At 42.5% G+C, this 25,706-nt stretch overlaps 1 protein-coding gene and 1 non-coding gene across 2 annotated transcripts in view; one reads left to right on the forward strand and one right to left on the reverse strand.

Moving 5' to 3' along the window:
• Positions 1 to 25,706, forward strand: part of NSMCE2 (NSE2 (MMS21) homolog, SMC5-SMC6 complex SUMO ligase) — a 318,295-nt gene that overhangs the window by 218,499 nt on the left and 74,090 nt on the right. The gene's annotated exons all lie outside the window — the stretch shown is intronic.
• Positions 13,586 to 13,704, reverse strand: LOC133375937 (5S ribosomal RNA). The gene has a single exon (XR_009760348.1). It is a non-coding gene; the product is annotated as a 5S ribosomal RNA (ribosomal RNA).

Raw genomic sequence — 25,706 nt, forward strand, 5'->3', positions numbered from 1 at the left:
AGGAGTGGTGGGAGGCATATCTTTCCCATAAATTCCTGATCTGCGGAGACTGAATCAGTTTGCAGGCTCCACTGTTTAAAATTTGCATGAGGAGCGGATTTTGCAAGATAAGCAATAATAGGCTTACCTGTACATCAAAGAGCCGTCTCAGGAACCGTGTGTCTTTCCACTCCACTCCCTGCTCCCTTCGGGTCACTGCTATTGTAAGCTGTTAGCAACATCAGAAAGAAGTAACTGCACCAGGGACATGTTTGGGCTTTATCACTGTTAGGTGCCTTTCTGTCTTGGAGGCTGGTTTGTAATGACAATTGGAAGGAGTCCAAATGTGCTGTAAAGGAGAGCTCTTATGAACAATGAAGTAGCTTTTGGAAAGAAGTAATTGTGTTTAGGGCCAGATTAAAAAGCAGTAGCAACAACACTGAATGTGTGATGTTCTAGAAAACTAGCCTCAAATGTATGGCATTCTTTTCTCTCTCTTTTAAAAGTGGTAGATAATATTCATGATGTTAAACTGATAGAAAGAAGAACCAAAAAAAAAAAAAATCCAGTGTTTGAAAAGTACCATTGCAAAGTTTTCTCTTTGTTGAGCTACTCTTCAGAGTCCTGTCTTTGCATCTGTGGCCAGGTATATGGAAGGGTTTTTTTTTTTTTTGCTGGGCTCCCTTGAGCTCATGTAGGGTTGTGAAAACTTTTTAGTGACAGGGGACTCCTCAAGAAAACTGGGGTGGAAAAGGCAGCTCATTTATACAGGCAGCAAGATATGTAGCCACATCAGATGGATTCATTTCTTGATCGTGAAATTGTTTTACTTGCATCCAAAAATCCATGAATGATAGGCAAACCGAACCCCCAATATCCAAATACCATGAAGGTGCTATATCTCTGGGTTGACTGCTGCTAGTGCAAGCATGCTGTCAGAATTGTTGTTCAGGATGTTTCGGGCTTTGGGAAACTCTGGTCGTAAAGTTTTTTTGCCTCAATTGACAGTGCCAAGAACTACCTCTTTTGTGCCAGAACAACCCTAATTTTCTGGCAGATGCTTTCTCAATAGTAGCTCTGATCAGAAGAGCCTTCCACCAGTTCACTTCATACTTGGAGAAGGTGCGAGGTGGTACCCATTGGCTCTGTCCCTCTGACTATGCATTCTACAGATCATCTGAATGGAGAGCCTACACTGGCTCCCCTGTTAGACAATCTGCCAAATTCTCAGACGTCTGGGGACATTCACATTGATGTTAGGGGCAGGGCTAACAAACATGGCTCCCCTGCACACATTCTCTGAACATTTGGATCAAACTTGTGAATGGTGTGAGGTTAGTGTGGGTCTTCAAGCTGTTCTGTGCTTCTCTGCCCGACCCCCTTTTCTCATGATCCTCAGGAAGGTGGTAAATAATTAGACATCTCCTAGTCTCAATTGCCTCAATTGGATCCCTAGATCACTATGACTGACTGGTTCATCCAACTCAGAGTAGGAATACTCTTCTTTTCTCTGGGTGGTAAATCCTCCACCAGCTTTCCACCGTTGGGCATAGCTACTGCAATCTTGATAGTAGGGGAGAAAGGGTGAGGGTGCTGCAATATGTCCGTAAAGCCTGTAATGACCTATTATATAACTAGAAAAGTTCCTCAAATGCAAAGATGTATCACCGAACACTAAAGTCAGGATCATTCAGACCATGGTATTCCCGATCTCTATGTATGGATGTGAAAGTTGGACAGTGAAAAAAGCGGATAAGGGAAAAATCAACTCATCTGAAATGTGGTGTTGGAGGAGAGCTTTGCAGATACCATGGACTGAGAAAAAGACAAATAATTGGGTGTTGGAACAAATTAAACCAGAACTGTCATTAGAAGCTAAAATGATGAAACTGAGGTTATCATACTTTGGACACATCATGAGAAGACATGATTCACTAGAAAAGACAAAAATGCTGGGTAGAACAGAAGGGGGTAGAAAAAAGGAAGACCAAACAAGAGATTGATTGATTCCATAAAGGAAGCCACAGACCTGAACTTACAAGATCTGAACAGGGTGGTTTACAACAGATGCTATTAAAGGTTGCTGATTCCTAGGGTCACCATAAGTCGAAATCGACTTGAAGGCACATAACAACAACAAATCCTTTCCTAAGCTGCTGCCCTCTAGTGTTTTTTAAAAAATCTATAACTCCCATCAGTCCTAACCAGGAATGGTCAAGCATGATGAGCGTTGTAGCTAAAATTTCTGGAGGCACCATGTTGGGGAAGGCTGACTAGTCATTTTCCCAGGATATCTCACAAGAACTCTGGACTTTGTTCTGGAGCATATTCTTTCTCTGAAAGATGTAGGTCTTATAATCCATAACGGTTCATAGCGGGGCCATTTGGGCATGTCAACAGTGGAAGGTCTGATTTCTGGTGCTTTAGTGCATAGTGATAGGGAAGGTGTGGTCCTCCAGATGTTATTGGACTCTATCCCCCATCTCCTTCCACTAGCATGGCCAGTGGTCAGGGGTGATAGAGACTATGGTCCAACAACATCTAACAGATTTGGATTTGATGTGGATTCCTGCACTGAGCAGGGGATTAGACTTGATGGCCTTATAGGCCCCTTCCAACTCTACTATTCTATGATTCTATGAGAGCCAGTTAGATGGGCCTGTTTTAGTGGAATGATGTTTGTGAGGCCTAGCTAAGATACTTAGTTGACACCTGCCTGTGAGCTTCTCAATGAGATTAGTCTCTCATGCTTTCTCTCTTGTGAAAAAAGCTTTTTTAGCTATCTGCCACCTCTGCCAATTATTCTACATAGATAACTTTCTATGTGTAGGGGTGGAACTAGCATATTGACGGTCTGTAGAATACAGGGTATGAATTAAAAATAACCTCCTGTGACGAGGTGACTAGATGTGTGCACTGTTGCTATTCTTGGTTGCTAGTTTTTATCTGCATCCTTGAAAGCCTGTTTGGGCTGTAAAGAAGTAATGAGGTATGTTTCATACTCTTACTTCAGCTTGCCTTGTGGGTAAACTGGCAACCCTGCGTGCAGATCCTCCTTATCTTTAGTTTTTTCACAGATAAAGTGACTTTATTGCCTGATACTCCCTTTAAGCCCAAGGTAGCTTCTTAGTTTCACCATCAAGCATGGCATCAATGGCTGGCCAGGCTGGTCCCTGGTCAAAGGCCCCTCCTTAGGGTGGAAGGGTGGAGCTCCCGCTTTGCAATCCATAGCAGGGTAGCGTCACCCCCTGATGCAGGTGGCATGGGCACCCGCCTCACCTATCTGTCACATTAGTCCATCAGTATGCATGCCCCCCCACACTGCGCACACATGCCTGCCATCACCCATGATGGCTGTGGAAGCATTCCTAAGGGGTTAAGGCCTCCACTACCATCTTAGGTGATGACAGGCTTGCGCATGCAGGATGTGCCCACTGATGTGGGAGGTAGGTGGGTCAGGTGGGCCTATTTCAGCCCTATGTTGCCTATATTGGTAGGGGGGGTTGGGGCATATGGCACTGCAGGCCCGGGGCAGGCTGGTGCCCAAGGGCCCAGTCACACCTGGCTCTTGCCCTGTTCACCACTCTACATATACTTGACTGTCTCTCCAACCTGCTTGCCTCTTTCAGACAATGAGTGGGCCTGCAGTTTCTAGATCAGGAGTGGGGAACTTCCCCCCCCCAAACTGAGGGCTGGGTTCTTTCCTGAGCAGCCTTCAGGAGGCTGTGTGCCAGTAGTGGGCAGGGCTGGAGGCAAAACCGGGTGGAATGATGGATATTACTATTACTATTACCTTTGCACTTTTCAGCCACACAAAATCAGGTTTCTAACACATTAACAGACGCCTTTCCATCAAGGACATCAAGAGGCCTTGTCGCTGTGCAAGTGCTTGAGAATAGTGTAGTGCAGCGCCAGTGTGACGTGTGGTTTCAGGAGAGTCCTAATGGGCCTGGAGGGGTACATTCCAGTCCCAGGCACAAGGTTCCCCATCCATGTTCTAGATCAGGGGTCCTCAAACCTTTTCCTCTGCAGATCACTTGAAAATCACTGAGGGTCTTAGTGGGCCACTTAATGATTTTTCTGCCTGTTGTAGCAACTGTAATGCACTGTGCTAGATGCTGTATGATGTTTTAATTGTATTTGTATTGTTGCTTTTATGTCTTAGATTGTATTTTATTGTATTACAATTTCGCATTCTATGAATGGAACCTCAGACCACCTGAACGAACCTCATAGACTACTGGTGGTCTATGGACCACAGTTTGGGAAGCCCTGTTCTAGATCTTCATGGCAATGCCCTTCTACAGGGATAGAACGGAATCTTTCTCTAAATCTACTTCTCTGTTAATCACTTATGGCAGACTTAATTAGCGAAATGCCCACCTACATCCAATGTTGCTCCATGTAGCTTGTGAGAGCAGTCTACTGCCCTGACCCTTTTCCCACACATTCTACCATATCTTTCATCCAAGGGATTCACATCACTGACCTGCTAAGTAGGGATGTTTTCCTTTCCGCCATGTATTCACTGCATGTAGCACTGTTTCTGTTCCGCTGCAGTTCATCTTCTACCAAAAACAATTATATTTGTCTCACTATCCACTGTGGTGAAATTACGTAACTTAACATACTTTGCTAAATTAATTTCATTACATTAGTATACCCCATTTATTTCGATGTAAAGAAAACACATGGGGGTGGAAATGTAATCAAGTACTTATTGTTTGCGGACTGAAAGAAACAGCAGCAGCAAATACCAATCATATTCACTGGATTGATTTCCATTCTGGATATGGGACGAATAAGCAAACATCAGCAATTTCCACTCCTGCTTTTGTTTTCATTGGAATTGTCCAACGTTCCTACCTGCAGAGTGGGTGGCTATCTGTTCTACTCCTTCAAACCTTGATCAAATACTGTGCTTGAGGGTAGCAGGAGCTCATGAAGTGAGCTTTGGCAAATCTGTTCTCCACACTCTCTTTATCTGTTTGTCTCCCATTATATGGAGCTACACTAGAATCTAGAAGAAGAGGAAGAAGACAAAGTTGTTTATCCATGAATGCTGGGAATCTACTGGTGTAGATCACAGATGAGACCTTGTAGAAAATTTTGGACAATGTGGGGCACTCTCATCTCTCACATGTATACAGTATATATATAATTTTTTAAATCTTATTTTTATCGGTTTATATCCCACCATTCAATGTAGAAATATTTCCAGGGCAGCTTATAAAATAAATTAACGCAATAACAGCAACAGTAATGATCGACCAGTCAATAAGTAGCAAGGTAAGAAAAACTTCTTCTTTTTTAATCCCATGATAGATTAAAAGTCTGAGAGAATGAAAAGGTATTTCTTGCATGTGGTGACAGGGTCAGAGCCTCGCCCTTCCAGCTCGTTCCCATCTTATGGCCAACATATAGAGCAGGAGTGGGTTTTGCCTCCGAAGGCCACATTAGGTGGTGAGGACCACATGTCAGTGGGCAGAGCCAGAGCCAGCTGAAGGCGGGCCCTGAGCTGCTGGTAGGTGGGACCATTCATACACACATTCAGATTTGTGAAAAGGACATGTGCGGAGAAGGGAGGGTTAATTCTCTGTTCCGCGTGTGCTGTCCTCCCCGTCATAATTGTGCTTCCCCCTAGTTCACCAAACAACTGTGGGTTTGATGGGGGGGAGGCAAAGTTTAGATGTGGAGGGCAGCACATTGACTTGGGGAGGGGAATTCTGCAAAATTTGGCTGGGAGGGATTCTCTGTTGGGGGCAGTTTGGGAAGTCATATGACCCCCCCTCACTGAAATGCTCCGATGGCCCTGGGTCACAGGTTGCCCACATGCAACATAAAGCTTAGCTTGGAATAAAATAGCATAGCTTGCTATATAAACCATGTCTTTGAGCAGGCGTCTACTGTAAGAATGGAAGGTAAGAGGTTTGCCTGTATGTCAGGAAAACAGGTGGTAGCTCTTCATGGGAAGAGGTCTTAACTGAGTCAGACCATTGGTCTACCTAGTTCACTATTGTCTATTCTGACTGGCAGAGGCTCTTCAGGTCCCATGCAGAAGATTTTCCCATAAACTGCTACCCCATTCTTTTAACTGGAGACGCTAGGGATTGAACTTGCGGTCTTCTGCATGAAAATAATGGACTCTAACTCCCATACTTCAGAGTGTAGGTGGGGAATTATCTGACCGAATGACCTCATTTTGAGGAGAAAATTCCTACATGCAGAAAGCTAGCATGTTAGGGGAAAGTTTAACAAATGGAAAACAGATTTCTGCAATTTTCAAGTATCTGTGGGCTATATACAGGGGTGGGTGTTGTGATTCTGCAGCAGTCACAGGAAAACACCAAATGTGGTATCGACCTCAGAAATTTGCTTCCTGATAATATCACTTTTTATATAAAAAAATAATCATCTAGCCCTTATGATTATGAAGAAGTGTCTGTGTCTGTGTCAATACTTGCTGAAATCTTGAAAGTCAGATTTTGAGATAGATAAATAAAGAGTTCCAAGAATTTATTTATTATTTATATCCCGCCCTTCCTCCCAGAAGGAGCCCAGGGCAGCAAAAAATGAGCCTGGGGCAGCACGAATTGTGGACTTCAGGGTCTAGACCAGCCTTTCCCAACCAGTGTGCCTCCAGATGTTGTTGGACCACAACTCCCATCAGCCTCAGCCAGCATTGCCAATGGTCAGGAAAGATGGGAGTTGTGGTCCAACAACATCTGGAGGCACACTGGTTGGGAAAGGCTGGTCTAGAACATGGGCAACCAATGTGTTGCCTTCCAGATGTTGCTGGACTACAACTCCCATCATCTCTGACTATCGGCCAAATCTGTCTGGGACTGATGGGAGTTGTAATCCAACGTAATCTGGAGAGCACAATATTGGCTACCTCATCCTTCTTGCCTTCATCCTGGTGATGGGCAAAATTAGAATAAATGATGAACATAAATTATGAAACATATTTTGTAAAATAAGGTAATATTTTGCACTTCTAGGTTGTTTATGTGGCCCGCTGAATTTGGCTTTTGTTGGTTCAGAAATTGGATTCCTCACATGCATAATTTTTATTTTCTTTTTAAGCAAAAAGAGCATACAGCCTGGCTGTCTAGATGTTGGCCATTAGAAAGGATGAGGACAGCAATATCCAGAATTATTTCCCCTTATGCCACACCCCACCCCACAAAAACACTACTTCCTTTTTCTAAATAAGTGATGGGTTTTTTTTTTGTCCTGGGAAAAGTTCTGTTTCCCCTCTTACTATTGCACAGAAGGACGTCTAGGGATACATTTAATTTGACTTCTGAAACTTTGTGTGTATGCTTATTTTTCAGCAACAATGGAAGCATTTAGCTGTGGCTTGAAATCTTAAATTGGGATGCATATCTGATAGCCTTAGTAGGTGTTGTACAGTTGTAGCTGTGGAGGAGGGAGATGGTATGAATATCTCACGCAGACTCAAAGGGCCGTATTGTCCTCTCCCTTGCATAGATGTAAATGAGGAGGGTGGTTGCAACGAAACTGATCTCACATCCAGCCAACTAAATAACTGTTATCTTGCCTGACAGCATTGGCCATGGCTTGCTTTACCTTATCTGACCTTTCAGTGAGAACTACTGGGAAATGGGGCGCTTGACAAAAGAGTTGAATTATAGTGACAGTCCTAAGCACTCTTGCTAAGTCCCATTGAACTTGGGGGAACATAGAGTTGTACTGGGAAAGAGCCTGGTTTCTGGCTTGTTTTCAGAGCGCCAATAGAACAGTCAGCAGTGTCATTTTCTCTCCCTGGATGCCACTTGCTCCTGGATTGGTTCAGCCCAGCATTGCTTCCACATTTAGGGGGCTCATGGGAAAGATATCACAATGAGCCCCCTTCCTGAGTGGGCCCAGTGCCTCACTACTTTTGCTGTTCTGGGCACAATCTGCAATACACAGAGAGAGAGAGAACCAAAAAAACATAGGAAGCTGACTTATACTAAGTCAAACCATAGGTCCATCTAGCTTAGTACTGTGTGCACGGACTGGCAGCAGCTCCTCAGGTTCCTTCTCCTTACTTGCTTGGAGGGCTGTGTGTGAAAAGCCAGTGTGAGCAAGGAGGAGCAGGGCCAGGAGGTTCCTGAATTTGGCTGTGCCCCCCCCCCATAAGGGCATAAGCCTCAGCAAGTGCTCAACAGTGCTGATATCTGGTCAAGCCCAGTCAGGGGATCACACAATCAGTAGGACCACATTGTAATACTACAGAGCCAGTCAGAATTGGCTGCTTGATGGTATCACTGGGAGCCAGTGGATGCAACTGAGAATGAGGGCAGTGTAAATGAACATTTTTGCAATGAGTGCCAAAAAATAATTGCTGAATTGGGGATCCATTTTTGGCATTTTGTATCCAAAAAACGGTGAGTAGTTGGGCTGTCTGCTTTTAGCTACACCCTGGTTGTCTCTCTCTCTCTCTCTCTCTCTCTCTCTCTCTCTGTCTTGCATATGAATTGAGAAAAAATAATTTTTTAAAGGATATTTAAGTGGCAGATTCACATGAAGAGCAGTGGATGTCTCACCACATGAAGCGGCTTCCATCTGAGTGAAGATTTCAATCCGCCACCATGAACATGATTATTTGTGTGAATCAGGCTTTTAAAAGAATTTGAGGAGGAGGGGTGTCAAAGTGACAGCTACAGCTTCAACCTGGTCTATACCACAGAGAAGCAGGGAGCAAGGCAGTGTGAGAACTTGTTGGGTGAAGAAGAAATAGAAGGGAATAATAAGGATGGGCAGTTTATGTCAATTTCAGTTTCACTTTCTCGTTATTCCAAATCTTAAGTCAGTTCTCCACATTTCCACACCAGTTTGTGATTTTAAAAAAAACGACTCATGAAAATTTGTCAGCATTTTTTGTGCAAATTTCTTCTACTATACACATTTTTGCAATGCAATATCCCCAAATACAATTATATACACACTTTACCCTAGTATATGCAATTTGGCAAGTTTGCCTTTAAATGCAAACTGAATCGAATTTCTCCCCCATCCCTAGGGAATAAAAAGGAAGGAAGGAACAGAGTGGTTGTGGTGACAAGACTGTTGGGTCTGTGGCCCTTTGGGATGGTTTATTCACCCTTTTTTCAGCAGATGAACTTTAGCCATTTCTGATATACGTCATGCAATATCTATTCTCTAATACTTTCTGTTCACATGTTACAAAGGTTATCTGTTTTTTTCCCCTTTTCCTTTACTGAATGGCTTTAGCCATAAATTGTAGGCTTTTAAGAGATCTAAACTTTTACAACAGTCAAACACAAACATACTTTGTGAACCCAGCAATGAAAATATATCTCATGGGCCAACCATGACTTTCTCTGCCACAGGCATAAAGTACCAACAACCCACACACACACACACATACACACACTTGCTATACTTCATTATGGAAGAGCCCTGAGTTGTTTCCTTGAAATCCCTGAAAGGTGCTTAAAGGTCTGAAGTGAGGCCGGTGGGATGCTTGGATTTACTTGCCAGATTGCTCCTAAAATGAAGGCCTTGCACTTGCACCACCTTTTTACTTGTTACTTGCACGTTCATGAAAACTGGAAAGATGCTTTTTCTTGTGATATCTAAAATTCTGAAGTCAGATTCACACTTTACGTGACAGTCTGATGTGTGCTGGGGCCATGCTGGTTTTTCCCTTATTTATACGAGGTGAAAGAGACAACCATGAATCCATAAATACGGACTGGATTATGTGCTTGTCGTGCTGTGGTCACAGGTCTCTGCACATGTCCCCAAGTATTTAGTAGGGATGAGCGGATCTTCCTCTTTCCATTGTGTAACCACTTCAGAAGTGGTTTTGTTCAAGCACTCTGCTCTGTCGTCTTCTCCTGCCTTTCTTTTGAAGCTCCATGAGATATATATTTAAATACGTATCTGTTTAGGTGTTCCAATGTGGGCTTTCAAAGTCCTACATGTGTGTTTACTATAGGATGGAGAGGGGAACTTTTTTTGGTCTGAGGGCCACATTCCCTTCTCAGCAGCCCTCCAAGGGCCACATGCCAGTGATAGGCAGGGCCAGAGTCAAACATGAGTGGAGCAACAAATGTAATTTTTTTACAATAAGCTGGTTTCTACACACACTCATACACCCCCCTCTATCCTCCATCTGGGTAAGCAAGGTGCATTATCACAGTTCAAGGACACATTCCAGCCAAGCAAAACTCTTGGAATGAAGAGCAGGGACAATGAGGGACATGGCCTGGGGAGTATTCTGAGGGCCAGATGGAGAGGCCTGGAAGGCTGAATTTGGCCCCCAGGACTGAGGATCTTCACCCCTGCTGCAGGATTTGCTGTTGTTTTCTTAGTCGTCACAGAGAGACTTTCAAAAGTGACCCCATGCCAGTGCTCGTTTTGTGTATATTACTGAGCACTGTAAAGAACCCCATTTATCATCCAGTGGCAGCTGCCTATGACTAGGGGCTTGTGTATTTGCTTGATGCTTTTGAATGTTGGGTAGCTTGTGCTTGGAGCCAACAGCACAATATGGCTGCAAAAAAGGCAAATGCTATTTTAGGCTGCATTAACAGAAGTATAGTTTCTGAATCACGTGAAGCACTAGTTCCCCTCTATTTGGCTCTGGTTAGGCCTCATCTTGAGTCCTGCGTCCAGTTCTGGGCATTGCACTTTAAGAAGGATGCAGACAAGCTGGAATGGGTTCAGAGGAGGTCAACAAAGATGATCAGAGAACTGGAAACAAAGCCATGTGAAGAGAGACTGAAAGAACTAGGCATGTTTAGCCTTGAGAAAAGAAGACTGAGGGGAGATATGATAGCATTGTTCAAGTACTTGAAAGGTTGCCACACAGAGGAGGGCCAGGATCTCTTCTCAATCATCCCAAGTGCAGGACACAAAATAATGAGCTCAAGTTGCGGGAAGACAGATTTCAATTGAACATTGGGAAAAATATCTTGTTAGAGCGATATAACAATGGAACCAGTTCCCTAGGGAGGTGGTGGGCTCTCCATCACTGGAGGCCTTCATGAGGCAGCTGGACAGCCACCTGTGGGGTATCCTTTAATTTGGATACCTGCATTGAGCAGGGGGTCGGACCTGATGGCCTTATCGGCCCCTTCCAACTCTACTGTTCTATGATTCTATAATTTAGGGACTTCTCATTTGACATGTTGACTGTGGGAGGCACTACTAGCGTAACCGTATGTGGTTCAGCCCTCAAGAGCTTTAAAAAGAGCCCAGATCTTGCTCCAATACACATGCTACCACAGTGACAACAAACACTGACAATGACTGGTAGAATTGCTTGCATCTTTTCCCCTTATGCAAGGGTCCTTTAAACATTAGCCTAGTCACGTGGGAGCTGATTTTCCATGAAAGGCTTCCGTGTCAGTAGAGAAATGCTTCAATGACCCATATGGGTGGGGTTGATTCCATGGTTGTTTCCCATGCTATCTGATGAATTAATTGTCAGGACTCACACAATTCTCCCCTGTCCACGTGGCTGGCGCATTTAAAGATTACCCTGTGCCATGAACTTAAAAGTGGCTCCTATGCAGCTTTGGTAAGATTTAAAGGGCCTCACAGATCACGTGGACAACGTTCCAGCTCATAAATATTCCTGTGTGAAATGTTATCTTTCTGTGATTTAAAAAGGGGGGGAGGGGATAAGTGGTTGAAGTCCAGCTCTTGACATGGTAATAGAGTATTCAATATATCATTGTTAGCACTTTCTCCCTGTTGTATGAATCGTGTAGGCCTTGTATATTGTTAACTAAACAAAAGCCACAGCATAAACAGATAAGTAGCAAAGTAAATGTCCTTACAGTTGAGCAATTGAGGAAGTATTTTTATGGCATTGTAAAAACTGAAACTTGTTAGGTGACAGGAGGTAAGGAATATGTATAATAAATAAGGAATATGTATAATAAGATATACTGGTTCTGACCAGATGGTGGATGTCCAACCTGTCCTGGATGAGGTTGCACTCCCCCTGAAAGAGCAGGTTCGTAGCTTGGGGGTTCTCCTAGAATCATCTCTGTCACTTGAGGCTCAGGTAGCCTCGGTGGCACAGAGCGCCTTCTACCAACTTCGGTTGGTGGCCCAATCCACGTCCCTATCTGGACAGGGATAACCTGGCTTCAGTTGTCCATGCTCTGGTAACCTCCAAATTAGAGTACTGCAATGCACTCTACGTGGGGCTGCCTTTGAAGACGGTTCGGAAACTGCAGCTTGTGCAAAATGCAGCGGCCAGATTGGTAACAGGGACCAGACGGTCCGAACATATAAAACCGATTCTGGCCCGCTTGCATTGGCTGCCTGCATGTGTCCGAGCTCGATTCAGGGTGCTGGTTTTGACCTATAAAGCCTTACATGGCTTGGGACCACAATACCTGATTGAACGCCTCTCCCGATACAAACCCACCTGTACACTACGTTCAAGATCAAAGGCCCTCCTCTGGGTGCCTACTCCAAGGGAATCTCAGAGGGTGGCAACATGGGAGAGGGCCTTCGCAGTGGTGGCCCCCAAATTATGGAATGATCCTTCTGACGAGGTGTGCCTGGCGCCAACACTGTTATCTTTTCGGCGCCATGTCAAGACTTTCCTCTTCTCCCAGGCATTTTAGCATGTGTTTTACACTGTTTAAATTTTTTAATTGTGTTTTAAATTGTTTTTATAAGATCTGTTTTAAATTGTATTTGTTTTAATGTTTTTAGGTACTGTAAACTGCCCAGAGAGCTTCGGCTATGGGGCGGTATACGAGTATAATAAAATAAAATTAATTAATTAAATAAATATATCTTATTGCTACTACCTCTAGCTTACTTGGTGCTCTTTGTTATTAGGATGTTTTAGAAGACTCTGACAAGTTTCTTCTGCAGCCTTCTACAGCCTGGTGTTGTCTGGATGTTTTGAACTCCCATCATCCCTGGCTACCGGCCATGTTGGCTGAGGCTGATAGGAGTTGTAGTCCAGAACATCTGGACAGTACCAGGTCGCAGAAGACTGCTCTACTGAATCACCTTTGGTTAATTGACTTGATAAACTACAGTGTGTATTGTTCCTGGGAAGCAGCTATAGCTCAGTAGTAAAGAACATTCTTTGCATGTAGAAGGTCATAGCCTCAGTTCCCTACAGACAGCAGAGCCCAGAAAGACCTCTCTGCTTGAGACCCTACTGCCAGTCAGAATGGACATATTCTGCTAGATGCACCAATGCTCTGACTCGGTAGGGAACTGTCCCTTGCGAGCCTGGTGGCCTCTACCACCCCCACCCCACATGGTTGGTGCACATGAGAAAGGACTCTTATGCATGTGCTGACATGCACACTGAAAGCCCCTCTAAGTAAGAGGAGATCATGGCCCAGTCAGAACTCTCCCTTGCAATAATGAAGTCTACACACTTACATCAATACATAAAGTACTGAATTCCACCCCAGAAAGCAAAGTTAATATATTAACATTTGAAGTGGTTTCTGATTCTGAGCAGAAGTGGTGGTAATTCTTTGGGAAAGCCTAGTTATTGTTGTTGTTATATACCAAGTTGATGAATTCATAGGGTTTTCATGGTAAGAGGTATTCAGAGGTGGTTTACCATTGCCTTCCTCTAAGCCTACAGCAGCTGGGATTCCCAGGCGGTCTCCCATCCAAGTACTAACCAGACCTGACCCTGCTTAGCTTCCGAGATCAGACAAGATCGGGCGAGTTTAGGGTAGTATGGCCGTAGGCTAAAGCCTAGTTAACTGTACTTAACACAGAGGCCGTGTTGAGATGATCCTCTCTAAGCCATGGTTTAGAAAATAATTGCAAATGAGCTATGGGCTTGTACACTCCCTCTTCTCTTCCTTCATGTGGGAGAGAAAGAGAATGAAAGTTTACGGCTTCACTTCTCCGTAAATAACGGTTCCTTGTTACGTCTGGACTTGGGAAAATTGTGGCTTCACTATCGTCTTAAATCCGAGTCTGAGGCTCACTGCCATAATTTGTGATAATCTAAATGACAAGGTGGTTGTTAGAAGATCAGTGGCCCTGTGGCCTTTCAGTTGTTGTTAGACTATTATGCCACTATGGGCCATTTTACACATCATGTGTTAGCAAACCTGGATTTGCCACACTTTTGGAGCCACAGCCAATTCTGGATCCCCAATGCGTATATTTGTATGAGACACCAACTCTTGAAACAGATGCACATCTAAAATGTAACATGTGTAAAACATTCTCTCTCTTAGTTCTTCCCTTAAGGAGGGCAAAGCAGTATACATGGGGTTATCCTATTTTATCTTCACAACAACCCAATGAGGTAGATTAGGCTGAAAGTGAATAGACCAAAGTCACTGAATGAACTTAGTGGCAGACCAGGAATTTGAATCCATATCCCCTGGTTCAACATTGATGATCACATGCATGTTTAGTTGAAAATAAGTCCCACTGTTTTCAAATGGACTTACTTCCAAGTAAGTATGTGTGTTTAGGAATGTAGCTTCAAACAAACTATTTATGAAGTGGCGATTTACAGCATGTAACAACTTGGCAGGCTCATCGTCTGTGTATTGCTCTGTGATGTGATGAGTCCCCCCCCCATTCCTGCTTTTGATCAGGTGTAGACATGTGGCAACATTCTCCTAACCACTTGGCAAGATGGCAGACCAGATTCCCAAGTGGGTAGATGGAGTCCATGATATGTTACTGTTTGCCAAATGGTAATCTCTGCTCATCCTTTGCAATTCTGCAATTACCATGTGCTTGGTGGTAATGCTTTGAATCTCGCAGTCCAGTTTTGATGTTGCTCCACTTTCAAGATGGACACCTTCCTGGGTGGTGCAGCCCTACCAAGTCTACTTTGGAAACAGACAGGTGAGAAACACTAGGTGCCAAATTTGTCCCTAGCATCTCCTCACCCTGAGGACAAGCTGTTTCTTGGCTTTCCCTGTGTTTCTCAGGGATGACATGTAAAATATTCACACAGCCTGAAGCTCTTTCTCATTGCTCACAGCAGCTGGCACATTAGCACCCTGTGAAACATCAGATACAAGGATCTCTCTCCACAGTAGGAATCCCAAGCAAAATAAGAGAATTCTTATTCAACTGCCATAGAATAGGGAGACCCTGTTTCTGTGGACCTCTTCAGAAGGTTAGCTGTCTTGCTATGGGGAGGACGTAGCAAGTCCAGGGGAAGTGGGAGAAGGCAGCAGGTGCACACCCCTCCCAAATTGGACCAGAATCCCAGCTTTCATTTTCACAAACGAAAAGCAGACTCAGTATGGCAGCTTTGTAGGTAACATTTCCACGGAGTAGAGAAGAGAGGCAGAGAATCTTCACAGTAAAGTACTTTGGCTGTGTACACAACATACTTTTAAAGCACGCAAACACACACACACACACAGAGGATTCTTTTTGAGGGGGTGGGATATGGGCTTTAAATATATGGTGTGTACACAGCCTTTGTTTAAATGAGCTGTATGGTTTTCTGCTGTTGGGGTGGGGTCGCTTTCTTCTTCTAATAATAATAATAACAATAATAATCTTTATTAAAGAAAAAATTACAAAGAAATATTAAAAGATAAAAAAGAAGAAAGAAGGGAAAAAAGCTTTTTACAAAGATACTTCCCTTACAGCTTATATATATGTATAACAAAAAGGCATTACTAATAATATATCTATATTTATTTATTTTATTTATTATTTATTACATAGCCAAAGCTCTCTGGGCAGTTTACAGCAATTAAAAACATTAAAAACAAATGTACACATTTTAAAACATACAAAACAATTTAAAAACACAATTTAAAATCACATGCTAACATGCCTGGGAGAAGAGGAAAGTCTCATATGTAATATATATTATCAAGAATATATACAAATTGCATGTATTAGATAAAGCAAAGCAAAGAAAATAATTTGTATGGATACTTATTCTCCTGATGCATCTGATTCCAGAAAATAATAAAAATTGCCCAATTTTCTATATATTTATTTTGTCGCCCATTCTTTTATCTTAAATAACATGTTACTTTATTCAAATTAATGGTATTTCTTCTTTTTTATCCCCCAATATATTGAGCTTTGACCATCTTTATTGCATTGGCTCATGACAAGGTGGTAGTGAGAAGAACTTAACAATTGCCTTGCTGGATTGGACCAAAATCTCTCCTGGCAGACTTTCCCAACCTTGGATTCCCTAGATATTCCTGGAGAACAATTTCCATCTTCCTGGACCATTGGCCATACTGCCTGGGGCTTGTGGGAATTGGAGCTCAACATCATCTAGGGGCCCAAGTTTGTAAAAACGATTGAATTCCGTATTCTGTTTACAATGTAAGCCATGTAGATGCCTTTAGAAGCTCATAAGGAGGGCAGGAAGGTGGTGGCTTTTCCTTGTTTATCCCCAAACATTTGATATTGAGGTGCATACTGTCTCTTGCATATGGAGGTTCTACTTTGCGTTCCTGGGTAATAGTTGTTAATAGGACTATCCTCCATTAACCTCTCTAATCCTTGTCAAAAGCCGTTGAAGCTTCTGGTCATCATCGCAATGTCGTAGGGAATCCTATAAGTCTGAGTTTTGTGAATATGACCTTTTTTTCTGCCCTGAACACACTGCCAATTAGCTTTTTTGGGTGACTAAATTCTAGGATTATGAGAGACGAAGAAACATTACAGAGGAAAACAATCAGTATGTGTACCATTCTGTCCAGGTTTCACTTTTGGTGACTTACTGCTAACCTACATTTGGCTGGTTTTGCAAACGCAAATCCTGCCCATGCTCTCAACATGCCAGTGGTTGGACAGACCACACCCCCTTTCCATAAGCTGTAGCAATGGGAAAGGGCTGGCTTTTCCATGTGTCCTCTATAGTCATAGGAACATGAGCTCATGCCATTACCTTTGGCTTCCATTTGAATTTATGCCCATCTTTGCCAGATTGCTGTGTTCTGCTTTTAGTCCTATAAATCCCTACCAGTCATTTGACTTGCAGATTCCAAGAATGTTCTGTTTTTGCTGTTTTGGAAATTACAATGTTGGCCAGCAACTATTGTCAGGTATTGGTTGCCATAACACCTGAGGTCTGCCGACCATTTTTATGAAGCTGAAAGATCTCCAGCACAGCATGGCTGTAGGTAGCTATTTTGGTAAATGAAGGTGTTTCAATATCCATCCATACCTGGAAGGAGGATCTCCAGTGGTGATGAAGGGCAATTGCACATAGTCAACAAGGATTTTGAAATACAGCAGCCCTCAAGGCCATATCCTATCTCACTTGTTGCTCAATATGTTTGCCATCTCTTGATTTAAGATTAATGCTGTACAACAGAATAGAAGCCCTATTAACATGCTGATGATATGCATCAGTATGATTCTTTCCCAATCAGAATCTGCAAATTCATTACCTGGTGTGAAGAAATGAGTGGAGGGCATTGCCAGTACAGTGCATTGATGGCTTGTTCCCTGCCATGAGAAACCTGAGGTGCTTCAGTTGAGAGTGCCATTGAGATGAAGCATCTGGCTCCCTGTTTCAAAGGATTTCTACAGAGGTAATGCAATAGAGTTAAGACTTAAGCATCTCCCAACCATCCATTCCCATCAGAAACCTTTGTGCGTTGGATGTGTTGTGAAACATTTTTCTCCATCTGATCCTTTTGCATAGTCTCTTTAGTACTTATTTCATTTTAAGATCCCATCTGACTAACGACACCTCTCTCATAACTGCAAGGCTAAATTGTTTTGATTTCCCCTTATCAGCAATTATCAGCAATTACTAATTTTCCTCACTTAATGTATTTTATTTTTGAAGTTAATGATTCAGCTGTTTCAGCAAACTTTGTGACACTGCATTCACCCTCGTTATTAGACAGAATACAAATAAAATGGCAAGACAGACACATTTTGAAACCATGGCTGTTCAGTTTTAATATATAATGTTTAATATAAATTGTCATAGAGTTGTCTGGCCAGCAGACTGGATCTAGAGCTCCTCCCCTTGGGCCACTTTGACAGGCAGGTCAGCCCACCCACCTGCACTGGCATCAGGTGCCCCAACTTCAAAGAAAAGAATTGGGAGCACATTTTAAGGACATTTTTGCACTTAGCTTTTATAGTGGTATAGTTACTGTTTTTTGTGTTTGCTTTTTTGGCATTATTTCATACAATGTTTTCATTATTCAGCTGCTATTCCAGAATGATATTCTTTAGAAAACACTTTTTCTTCTACTGCAAAAAATCAAACACTTGTGAAAGATCCTCAGTATTTTAATTTCTATGGAATGCTTTAGAGCATCATCCTGCATTCTGTGTGGAGGGGGTGGGTGTGTGGTTTAGGAGACATCTATATTGCACCACTTCCCTATGATCAGCGCAAGCTGTCAGTTTGGGCTGGGCGCTGTTTTGAAGAGAAAATGGCAAATAGCGATGGGAGTTCTGGGATGGCTAAGAGGTTCTTCTCATCTTACCTAATCCCCTGTACTCTCACAAGGTTAGAGTTCTGGAACACTAAGATACAGATATAAACATCTAGATATAGATAAACTGTAAAAAGGCTATCACCATGTGCATGCTCCTAACTCTGACATTTACTGGCTGGGAAAATATGAGGGTGCTTAATTTTTCTCAGTTTGGTCCATTAGTGTGGAAAGGCAAAAACGCACTTACTCTGTAATAACAGTGACATGTGACCAAAGGTATACACACTGAGTTCCAATTTCTGTCTTTAAAATGTTAGATCAAAAAGCAACTATACCGCTGTAAAAGGTAAGTGCGGAATAACCCTAAGTGCACTCCAAATTCTTTCCATTCTTCCCTTACAACCCAGCGTGTATTCAAGGCATTGCTGCAAAGGAAAAATGTTCCTTTTCAGAGTGGCTTAAACTCAAGCTGGGCTGCTCAGGAAGATCCCTTCCAAAAGGCTTACATTCAGCATCAAAAAGAGGAGAGACAAGCTGTGGTGCTAGTTATAGATTTTTTATGTTGCTCAACGTGTTTTGGAATATATTCCTTCCTCAGGAGCTAAAAACATTCAAACAAACTCAAATTAGTGTTGAGGAGACAACACAGTGGTCATAAACATAGGCATAACATTTTTTTAAAAAAAATGTTAAAGACCACATGCAATACCAATCATTTAAAAAAAACATTTAAAATTTTTCCAGTGATTTACAATGACACATATCTATTCACTAATGTTGAACTAACATGTTATAAAACCACAATATATGCTAAAATAAAACAGAACCTTTAATCACGATAACAAAGCATCTTAAAAAACTCCTTCCCCCGGAAAACAAACGTTGCCCTGACCTGTGGAGCTATATTTCCTTGGCTCTGTAAAAGCAATGAAAATTCTTTAGCAAAGCCCCACACTGAATATAAATCAAACTCAAATGCTGCTAGTGTTCATACTGAGTATATAGATTAGCTCAGCTGTATAATCACTACATTTGGGAATTTTTCTGATCCAGCTAGTACTTACAGTGAATAACTCGCATGTACAATTGTAACAGACAGTCAACCAATTTCCATGTAGAAACCCTGTTTCTTATTTTATTTGAGCTCAGAAAAATCCAAATCTTCATTTAACCGTAGAAGTCCCAAACTTTTTAGAGAGATTATCCAAAATAACTCTCTCTTACTAAGTAATCTCTCATTACCCACAATTATTTCAGTGGCCCAGAATATAATATTTGGCTTATGTTGTTTCTCAACAAAGTGTCTGACCAACGGGGCACCCATTCTTTGGTGTCTTAAATTATAGAGATGTTCCCCCAATTCTAAGTTTTGATCTCATAGCTAAGATTTATAGATTATATATTTATAATTTGGTGAGGTACAAATGATGAATTGAGGGATTTTTTTCAATGGGTTAACGTTCAAGATTCCAATCTCAGTTTTGAGACTACTTCTAGTAATGAACAGGTTAATTCTGATCCAACAGGGTTCTGCTTATATTCTTATGTCCAGGTTCAAATGCAGTACACATCTGAACAATAGGTTATAGGAACAAACAACAGGGAAGGCTATTGTCTTCATGCTCTCTTTATGGGCCCATGGACTTGTTGGGCTAATCCAGCAAGGCTTTTCCTATGGACCCATTTTCCCCCCTGTCTGTTCCCTCCACACTGATCATATATATGTACTGATGAATTTAATTTGTCTGAGGACCAAGTATTGCATCACTTTAGTCCTTTACTAGGGTGATGTGAGTGAATTGCCACAGAGTGAATTTATTATTGGCCATCTACAAAGTCAGTGAGATGTCTGAATGCAACCCTTGGGAGGCGCCTGTTTAAAAATCACGTCAACCTTTGGACTGGGCATGGACTTACGCACAATACACAGCCACTGACTTAATGTGTTACGCATCTATTCAGGATCTCCAGTTGCTCCATTACCTAAACATCAATTAGATGCTTAGTGTAGTCATTACAACAGACCTAAGTCTGCAAGATGTTCACCCCTAAATAAGATTTCATGGAAAGATAGCTCTTTCTCTTTCTTATTTTTCTTTTTGCTCTAGTTTGCTGATGTACTAGTTAATTTCAGTATGGCACCGCCTACTTAACACCCTTTTAAAAATTCACACTATCTGCCACATCTGTGAGATTCTAGGAAGCAAGAGAAGTGTAGAGCTGAACATGTGTCGGCAGTGGGGAGTGGAGCTGATACACGAGATATAAATGGAATGTGTCCTAATTTGCATATTACATGGGCATTTGCCATACTGAAATTAATTCATTCTATGGCGCCTGTTGTGGTACAGATGCTGCTGCTCTGAAATGTTGGTCCCACAGTTTTCTTCAACTTTGGGCCCCCAGATGTTGGGCTCCGCTTCCCTTCATCCCCAGCCAAGTTAGTAAATTGGAGCAGGGGGGCTCACTGTGGTGGGTTTCTCCTACGTTCTTAGCTGCTGGCCTCCACAATGCCTCCAGTATAACATCATTCTGAGGCATTGTGGGAAATTAAAATGGTGGAACAGTGACTCTGCATTGGGGCACACTATGGGAAAATTAAAATGAACATTTGAGACCCAGCGGCCCCTCATGGAGGGCACAGGGCAGACATCAGTGGTGTTAGTCTCTGCTGGGGCACTGGAGTCCCACCAGCTGCCCCAGGGTACTGGGTGCTGATGCTGGGCCTGAAGAACAGATGGGGAGCTCACTCCTGGGGGAGAGATGAGCACCCTTTCTTTCCTCCTTTCACCTGTCTGCTCCCTAAGGAGCAATTTAGGCCTGGTGTACAATGCGGTTTTATTTATTTTATTTATTAACTGTATATCCCAACCTTCCTCCCAGTGGGGGCTGGGGGCTCCATGTCACTGAGGCAGTGGAATCTGCTCCAGGTTTTAGTGCTGAAGAACCTTGGACAAGCTCCTTGAAAGTTCGGATTAAAACCCGGAGCAGATTCCGCTGCCGCACTGACATCAGAGCCACCAGCCACCACAGCTTCCTCCCAGAAGAAGCCCAGGGCATCAAACAAACGATAAAACACTAAAGACATATTAAAAACAAAGCATCTTTAAAAACAGTTGCAACACAGATGCAGACTGGGATGTTGTATGATAAGGTGGTCACACAGACTGTACACTTCGGACCAGTGGTGACACCAGGGCAGACTTTTAGGCAGAAGTCCAGGGCCCACTTAGCAGAATAAACACAAGCACCCCCAAGCACAGCAGGGCTGGATTAGCACATTATGAAGTAATGCACAATACCATCAGGGGAGGGGGGGTTGCCATTAGACCATTCAATCCAATATCTAAAATTACTTAACACACCACACACACGGCAGGAGCCAAAAGGCTGGGCTAGAACTTACCTCCTGCATATGTTAGCTATTGTTTGCTTTTTATTTTGTAGGAATATTTTAATGAGGGGAGCATTCTGTTTTTAAATGGATTCATTGTGTAAATCAGGCCCTTGGCCACTATTTTATTTTATTTATTGGATGTATATCCTGCTCTTCCTCCCAGGATGGCCAACATGACAACCAAACAATTTAATGAGGGGTAAAAAAAAGAATTTTAAAGCATTCTAATATCACAATTAAAACATTTCAAATACAATTACAATTAAAATGTTCTAAAAAACAGTTAAAACATTCTAAAAACAAAATATTCTAAAAATACAGTTAAAAACAGTCTTCCTCCAGTGATCTTTGAGTTGCCAGGAGCAGTCCGCTTCAGCCATCAAATGCCTGGGTAAACAGGATTTTTTTCAAATTCCTCATGAAAGTCATGTGATGGAGACTGACACACTTCATGGGAATGGCTTGTTGCATTAGTGCAATTCCCATTGGGGCCACACATCCCTGGCTTGCTAACGCTCTCCATTTAGCTTGAATGTGAACTCTATATAAACATGAAAACTTGGGTGCCTAGAAGTAGACATTATCACTCTCCTTGACATTATCCTCTCTCCATTTCTACACCCTTCTTCCCTTCTTCTTCTTCTGGTTTAAATGGGTAGCCATAGGCAGCTTATGGTAGCAATCAGGCCAAAATCTTAAGGCAGAGATAAGGAACCTGAGACTCTCCAATTATTTGTTGGACTACAACTCCCAGCATCCCTCACCATTGGCTATGCTGAATGGGGCTGATGGGAGTTAAACTCATCAACCTCTGGAGGGCCCCAGATTCCTTACTTTGGTCTCTGGAGGGCCCCAGATTCCTTCCAGATTACTCTCTCATGATCTCTATGTATGGATGTGAAAGTTGGACAGTGAAAAAAGCGGATAAGAGAAAAATTCTCATTTGAAATGTGGTGTTGGAGGAGAGCTTTGCACATACCATGGACTGCGAAAAAGACAAATAATTCGGTGTTAGAACAAATTAAACCAGAACTATCACTAGATGATAAAATGATGAAACTGAGGTTATCATACTTTGGACACAGAATGAGAAGACATGATTCACTAGAAAAGACAGTAATGCTGGGCAAAATAGAAGGGAGTAAAAGACCAAAGAAGAGATGGATTGATTCCATAAAGGAAGCCACAGACCTGAACTTACAAGATCTGAACAGGGTGGTTTATAACAGATGCTGTTGGAGGTCGCTGATTCATAGGGTCGCCATAAGTTGAAATAACATTGAAGGCACATAACGACGACGACGATAAGGACTGAAAACTTTATTTCAGTACTATCTGTAGGATGTTCTAGCCTACTCTAGTCCCATCTCATCCACATATCTGTTATGTATCAGTGTGGGTCATACAGTCTTCATGGCAGGCCTGCTTCTTTAGCCCTCTTCACTTGTTCTCCATACATATTCTAAGTGTGGAGAAGATGGAGTGGAACCACACAATTGACGCCACTTGCCTGGTCACCTTGATATAAGAACGTTCAGTGAAATGTGAAGGGGTGCCTTTGCAGATGGTGTGCAGATGACGTGCTAAATGTGTGTATGTCAGTGGGATAGACCCAGAAGTGTGCATGAAGTTGGGGGTGGGATCCACAGGAGTGTGGTCATGCTTTCTGGGGAAGAGCTGTTCCTCAGTGGTAGAACATCTGTTTTGCATGCAGAAGGTCCCAGGTTCAATCCCCAGCATCTCCAGGTAGGGTTGGGAATGTCCCTGTCTAAAACTCTGAAGATCTGCTAACAGTCAGTGTGGACAATAGTGAGCTGAATAAACCAGTGGCCTTACTCAGTGTAAGGCAACTTCCTAAGTTCCTCTTGCTCCACATAAAATGAATGAAGAGGGTTTCTTATTCACAAGTTCCATGTGTGACTCTGGGAGAAAGTTCCCCACATTTCCCATACCTTCTATTCTGGACAAGGAGTGCAGGAAGAAGAAAATATTAAATATGACCTTTTCTCCTAATAATGAGATGTAGGTTTTGTGGGTTACACTGCAAAAGTGTAGTACACCTCTTATCTCACGAAGGAAGCCATATTGAGGTTTTGGTTGATATGTATATATAGTTTCATTTAGCTCAATTCAGTCCATTATAAGGCCAGTGATTAATGAACTAAAAGTTATCCAGTTGTTGGAAAACCCTACTTAAAAGGCCACTCAAAGGAACTCCTCGCCAACTTCACAAGCGATATCATATATTGTGGAATAGTCTTCCTGATGAGCTGCGCCTTGCGCCAACGCTGCTATCCTTTCGGCGTCAGGTGAAAACCTTTTTATACTCCCAGGCATTTTAAAGTGTATTTTAATCTGTTTGTACTGTGTATTCCTAATTGTATTTTACTAGTGTTGTTTGGTTTTTGTTGTTGTTTGTCTGTTTTTGGTTTTTGCCTTTTATATTTATTGAAGTTATATATTGTGCTGTTACTTTTTTGTACACCGCCCAGAGAGCCGTTAGGCTTAGGGCGGTATATAAATTAAATTAAATAAATAAATAAATAAATAAATCTGTTCTGCTAAATTGTTAGCCAAATAGCATTTGATGGGCACTCTTCCCCCTTTGCGGAAGCTTGGATTAAGTGACCTATCAAACATCCCTGTGACAACTCTTTCCCCCTCTTGTTAATCCTTAACTATTGATATATGAAGCAACACATAAATATATCTAAAATCAGCTTGAGACACCAGGTTTCCTTTGTTTCAAAGCAATAATAAATTCCCCGTGGGTTTTCCCCCCAGTGATGTCATCCATTTATTGGTGAAACAGTTGTTGGTTAAATGTCCTTGTATATCAGAGCTAAGAGTGTTTCAGCTCACATAAGGGTTCTCAGATAAAGTTCCCAGATGAGACCTGCGATGGCATAATGGCTAAGAAACTAAGGTATGAATTGGAAAGTCCTTGGTTGAAATCTCACTTCTGCCACGAAGTTACTAGGCAGCCATAGAATGTTCAACCCCAGCCACCTTATCTGAAGCACAGGTATATTTATTTACTATTACACATATATTCCATGTTTTCTCCAAGAAACTCAAGGTGGTGTATGTGGGTCTCCCCCTCTATTTTATCCTTACAGCAACCCTGTGAGGTAGGTTAGGCTGAGAGGCAGTGACGTGCCCAAGGTCACCCCACAAAGCTTCGTGGCTGAGTGGGGATTTGAACCATGGCCTCCCAGGTCTTAGTCCAGCATTCTAGCCATTACACCATACTGGCTTATACCTAACTTACCAAGTTGTCAAGATTGCCATGTGATGATGTGTGCAAAGTGCTTTCAGGTCTCTAAAACGGGTGGGGAGCCTGTGGTCCTCCAGAGGTTGTTGGACTCCATTTTGCATCAGCCTCAGCTAACATGGCCAATGGTTAGAGATGATGCGAGTTGTAGTCTTAACAACATCTGGAGGGCCGCAAGTTTTTTACCCTGCTCTAAAATGCTACATAAATACGAACCTTACATAATGATGTATTGTGTGGGCCCCTTGAGACAAGACAGGGGAGGCCAGAAGTAGCAACCATTTTTTCTAAGTCTGTCCTCTTCTCCATTAGATTCATGGAAGTACAAAGGCAGAAAACCTCATTTTTAATCTCTCAGTACACATAACATCTCACCAGCATTATCGAAAGCAAGGTGGTGCCCTCCAAATGTTGTTGGATTAGCGCTACCATCATCCCTGACCATTGGCCATGCTGATGGGTGTTGGGGGCCAACAATTTCTGGAGGGCACCATGTTGGCTCCTCCTGAGCTAAAGAGAAATCAGAATATGAAAGATGCTCTCCAGTGTTTTGGAGGCCAAACTAGATGTTTATGGGCAGAACAGGTATAAATTGGTGAGAGGGTGCTATTTGGCAGGGAGAAGCGGTGTGTGAGTGTTATGTGCCTTCAAGTCACATGAG

The sequence above is a fragment of the Rhineura floridana genome, chromosome 1 (assembly GCF_030035675.1).
Source record: "Rhineura floridana isolate rRhiFlo1 chromosome 1, rRhiFlo1.hap2, whole genome shotgun sequence".
In the NCBI taxonomy this organism is placed as follows: Eukaryota; Metazoa; Chordata; class Lepidosauria; order Squamata; family Rhineuridae; genus Rhineura; species Rhineura floridana.